This window comes from Triticum aestivum, chromosome 3B (genome assembly GCF_018294505.1).
Source record: "Triticum aestivum cultivar Chinese Spring chromosome 3B, IWGSC CS RefSeq v2.1, whole genome shotgun sequence".
Lineage (NCBI taxonomy): Eukaryota > Viridiplantae > Streptophyta > Magnoliopsida > Poales > Poaceae > Triticum > Triticum aestivum.
In genome coordinates, this window is record NC_057801.1 from 784,253,572 (window position 1) to 784,259,373 (window position 5,802).

Sequence of the window (5,802 nt, forward strand, 5' to 3'; positions counted from 1 at the left end):
CGCCTGTATGCGCTGCACATGAACTACATCGTCAGGAGAGAGCAAGTCACCGGTCTTGCGGTCGCGGACCATACTACATGCATGAGGGCTTCTTGTCAGTCAACGATGCCAACCGTCAACATGCGAGTCAGTACATCGAAGAATTCTTGGTCAGCAATAAGGACAAAGAAACGATTCTCCTACCTTATCATCCCAGGTAAGTCCTCCGCGGATAGCACTATAACACATACATGCTTTCGTGCATTTCAATAGTTACTTTGCACGCATGGAGGCTAAACTTGATTGTGTATTTTGCGCAGCGGGGGGTGTCGTGCCATTCTCATTGTTCTTTACCCGCGTTACTCCCGCGCTCTATATTTGGACCCGTCGAAGAACATACAGAAGAAAGATTACACACACATAAAGTATGTTCTGGACAGAGCTATGCTGGGCTTCAGCATGCGGGTGGCTACATCCAACACAAAAAAAAACAAATAAGGTCGGGCTTTGTTTCAGCCACAAGACTGACTTCTGTTGCATCCAGCAACCGGCAAGAAGTGAGAATGATGGATTCTACGTCATCCATCTAATGATGGAGTACAGAAGGGATGTGCAATCACTTTGCATGAAATCTTCATCCGATACCCATATCCAGAGATGGGCCGAAGCCTTTGGAGCCGTGCCAGAAAATCAACTTCGAAATGATTTCTACTGGATCCAACAGGAAATTGCGTCCATCATCATCAAAGATGTCCTCGAAGAGAATGGGATATTCTACGCCGGCCCAATATCGCGAGTTGACGTCCGAACCCGCATTTCCCTACAGCGTCAAGACATGACGCCTTTCACTAAGCTTGGGTCTGTCCTCCCGGATATGCACAGATGGGAAGAGTGCACTTGTTAAAAACAATGTGTCTGTTTAGTTACTTGTTACTTTCTGTACGACGAAAATTCGAATCTCTCAGTACGAAGAAACTATTAGATGTATGGTGCCGCGCTCTAGTTAATTACTTTTGGTACGATAAAATTTGTTAACTATGTTTACTATATATGTTGCTTCTATTTCATAACCGTTTTGTTGAATTCGCTTCATGGTATATATATGTGCATCTCTGACAGGTATATAGATCAACGATGGCGAGGAAGTGGTATGCCGTGTATGTAGGGCATGTTTCGGGTGTGTATGATGAGTGGCCAGAGTGTCAGGCCCAAGTCTCTGGCTTCTCGGGCGGAAGCCAGAAAGGGTTTGATAGCAGAGCGGAAGCCGAAGCTAGTTACTTGAGATTCATAGCATAACAGGGGATTCATAACCAGCGCCGCTACAAAAACTACTACATAATACCGCTTTTGATCATCGTGATTGCTCTTATCTTCTATGCGGTCATATCATAGTCTACATTGATGATGAAACATGAGTATGTGACCATGTAGTTGCATGTATTGAGAACTTGTAATGACTTGTAACGCTATTTCGAGACATGTATTCGACCATGATTGATGATGATGAGATAATTGAGACATGTCAAGACTTCTAGTAACTTTGGCTCATCGATGACTCACTTGCTTTTCAATGAATATGCATGTTATTATATAAACGGTGGATCTGTTTAATTGTGTACAGCGCCAAAACGCAAAAAAATAATACAAAAGTTAGCAGTGGCGTGGGGGTAAAAAATACCAGTAGCACTCAAGTAACAGTAGCGCTGGCCAGTTACACGCGTTGTAGATAATTATCAGTAGCGCTGGGTGAAAGCGCGCTACAGCTAGCTATGGATACCAGTAGAGTTGGGCCAAACAAGCGCTACGGCTAAAAAATAGCTGTAGCACCGTAGCAGTAGCGCGCCTGCCCGCGCTACTAATAGCAAGAAACACAACACTACTGGTAAGGGTTTTCCTAGTAGTGATTAGAAAGTAAACGAGAATATGACTTGCATAATTGGAATTGTATGTTATCAAGTAAACATATAAACAGGTTATGATAACATATATTAAAGTATAAAATTTGGCAGTAAGTATTCACTCAAAACCAATCATTCGCTTGATATTCCTCTGATTTGTATGAGACTAAAAATTGGTTATTTGAAATAATATTCAGCATATTCTCTATCATCAAGCAAACCAATTCAAATTTATATAACTATACATATTACCAACACTATCAAGTATGCATAAATGCATTACTTATATTGCCCTATTAGTTTATGTAACTTGCCGCATAACATGGTGTCTGTTCTTTTATGAAGAATGCACTAGTAGAAAAAGGTATCTCTGTCCCGGTTCCGGAACCGGGACTAAAGGCCCTCCACGTGGCTGCTGTCTGGAGCTCGACCTTTAGTCCCGGTTGGTAACACCAACCGGGACTGTTACCAACCGGGACTAAAGGTATTTTTTTGAATTTTTTTTGAAAAAATTTGAATTTTTTTCACGATTTTCAAATTTTTGAATTATTTGTATTTAATCTCTAATCACCCCTCATCACTGCTCAATTTAATCTCTAATCTCTAATCACCCATCTTCATTCCAAATCGTCTAACTTCCCGGCAGGTCACCCATCCTCTCACTACTCCAGCCTGAGCATGCTTAACTTTCGAGGTCTATTCCCCCTAGTTTCCAAGTCTGCACTTGTTGTTTTCCTGAGAATACAAAGCTGTCAATCCTATTAACCCTTAGGAGTTGAACTTGAGCATTAAGCACCGTTTGAGTTTGAAAAAGACGATACACCAGGGGGAAGTAGAGTTTGAACCTTTAGTCCCGGTTTGAGACACGAACCGGGACTAAAGGGCATCACACCCTTTAGTCCCGGTTCGTGTCTCAAACCGGGACTAAAGGTCTAACCTTTAGTCTCGGTTTGAGACACGAACCGGAACTAAAGGGCATCGCCCCTTTAGCCCCGGTTCGTGTCTCAAACCGGGACTAAAGGTCCCATTTGAATCGGGACTAATGCCTCCTGACGCCTTAGCCCCTCGAACCGGGACTAATGCTTACATTAGTCTCGGTTCATGATGCAACAGGGACTAATGTGTACATTAAGCTGTGACCAAAGCCCTGTTTTCTACTACTGATGGAATTGTTTCAATGAGAATATATCAAACAAGTACATATGAAAGGTCATCTAAAAGGGGCATTGGAATACCAAGTCACACGTAATAGCAAAACTTGAGAATAGTTGAATGATACGTTTATTAAAAGGTACCCACTTCCCATACATATTCATTGCACTAGCATCACCGTGAAGCACTTCGAAATCGAATATGTTTACCACAGAGGACAAGGTATATGTTCTTATTTAATGGTCTTGCTCCAAGGCCGTCACCCTTTGGTATTTCTTCAAGAGGACATAGAAAAACACCTATCCTTCCCCTAAGATTTTATCCCGTTCATTTCATTTTGTAGTAAACTCCCCTACCAGTGGTGGTGGTCTACATCTTAACTTGGTCGAATCCTCCTATACTTTATTTGTGTCAGTGTATGAATTTGACAATAAGTGGAGCACCCTCCCTCTCAATGGATTAGTTAGTGCATGCAGAATAAGAGTGCATTCATGGCCTCTAATCCACCTCTCCCATCTATATGGATTTAGTGTGGCGTGGGACTACAAACATTTTATTTTTTAACTTGGACTAAAAACACTTAATTGAATGAGAATGATATAATGGAAACTCTAAATTTTGACATGTGAACTTAAACCTGCAAAGTAGGGAGTGACAATGCAGCATGATTAAAACGCAGGAAAAATGATACAAACATGAATTTCATCAATGCAGATAATTAGCAGGTAAATGATAAAAGACAAAATTTTGTTTACATAAGTCTTATATTTGTAAATGTCATCACATTTGGTTCCAACACTTTAGAAAAGTATCCTATTAAACATTATAGAGTTCTAGCCTGCGCATCGGGGGGGGGGGGGGGGCACTTTGCTAGTATATACAATAATGACATAAATATAAGTATAAACTTTTTTTTCATAGCTATAAACATAAATGTATCAAGCCCATATACAAATCGCACGAACTGAAGTTGTACATACGTAGCAAGCAGACGACTAGAACACACACCGAACGTCACAGGCAACGTCTCGGTTAGCTTGGCACAACGTACTAATACATGCATGCATGCTGCTAAAAAAAACATGAATGCATGGATGTGTTGTGCATGCCTTCCATGGACCAGCGGAAGTGATGAATCAATCATCGAACTGGATGGCGGAACTGTACACGGAGTCTGGCTTCCAGTTGGCGGGGATGACCTGGTCGGCGACGAGCGACCTGCCGGACCCGTTGGTGACACGCAGCCAGAAGGGCCGGTGCAGCGAGCGGCGCGTGTCCAGGCGCCAGATGGAGCCCCACGAATGCCTCATCGGAACCCAGGGCCCCGTCGGCTCGCCGTCGTCAATGAGGTCCACCTGCACCACATCGCCGTCACCATTCCCATACTCCACCAGGATCGCCAGGTAGTTCGGGACTTCGGGTTCGAACCCTTCTCCACGCGGAACGTCACGGACAGACCCGTGTACTCGCACGGCACCCTCTTGAACTGCATGTCGATGATGCTGGCGTGGGGGAGCTCGTCATTGCGGCCGTCCTTGGCCATGGCGCCGAAGGCAGTGCCGCTGAGGTCGAAGTGGTAGCGGGCGACAGGGTAGTAGTTCATGTCCGTGAGGATCACCGTCTCCGGGACGCCGGAGCACGCCGGGTTAGCGTGAGCCACACACCTTATCTGCATGCAGCACAACGGAACGCAACGATCAAATATCCATCAGCATTCCACTGTAAGTGTCAAGCGATTGCAATGCCGGCAACAGTAGCTGACCTGGTAGCAAGAATCGCATCCCTTGCCGTCCTTGAAGAGCGGCTCGTTTCGGCACGACGTCATGGCGTTGAACGGCGGCATGTTGAAGTACTTGAACCCGCACGCGCCACCATTGTCGTCCGGCCCGGGCGCCCGGCGCCATCTGGTGCGCCGTACCAGGTGGCCCTCGCGCCTAGCCAGCCGCCGGAGCCCAGAGGAGCTGTTGGTGCTGAGCCGGAGCCTGGGCTGTGGGTAGCGGGCGCATGTGGAGGTGTAAGAACGGGGACGGGGCTGGGGGTGGCGGGCGTAGGTGGAGGTGTAACGGGGAAGGAGCTGGGGGTAGCGGGGGCAGGTGTGGGGGCAGGTGCAGGTCCAGGGCAGCCGCAGCAGCCATTGACGGCGACCAGGCAGAAGAGAGCGACCGCGACGGCGTAGGAGGAAGAGGAGGTCGCTGCCATGGCTCGCTTGTCTGCTGGTCTCGCTGGTTACCGATTGAAGGCCCTACTCTGGTGGTTAATGCCGTCGGGGAGCTTGCGAATTTAAAGGCCAGCAGCTTGAAACTAGCCACAATGGTGAGAGAAACATACACTAGTAACATACACTATGTTACTCACTAATAGAAAACAGGGCTATTGTTCGGGTCTGGCCAGCCCATTAGTCCCGGTTCTTCACGAACCAGGACCCATGGGGGGTTATACCCGGTTCGTCTGGATCCATTTGTCCCGGTTTTAGGCACGAACCGGGATCAATGGGCCGCGCTCCTGGCCCACAGCCATTGGTACCGGTTCATGCCTTGAATCGGTGTAGAAGGGGAGCTTTAGTCCCGGTTCGTGCCACGAACCGGGACAAATAAATTGCCTATATATACCCATCGCCGCGGCAGAGCACTCCACAGTGCTCTGTTTTTTCAAGCCGGCGAGGGGAAGGCGTTTGGGTGTTCTAGTTCACCTCCTATGCACATGAGGTGTTCGATGAAATGCCCGAGCCACACTAGTTAAGCTTTCTCCTCTCGAAGCTCGACCTCGGAGCTCC

General features: G+C 46.7%; 1 pseudogene; it reads right to left on the minus strand.

Annotated features, from left to right (window-relative positions):
• Nucleotides 1–4,165: 4,165 nt before the first annotated feature.
• Nucleotides 4,166–5,228, minus strand: LOC123066560 (expansin-B7-like; annotated as a pseudogene).
• Nucleotides 5,229–5,802: the final 574 nt, after the last annotated feature.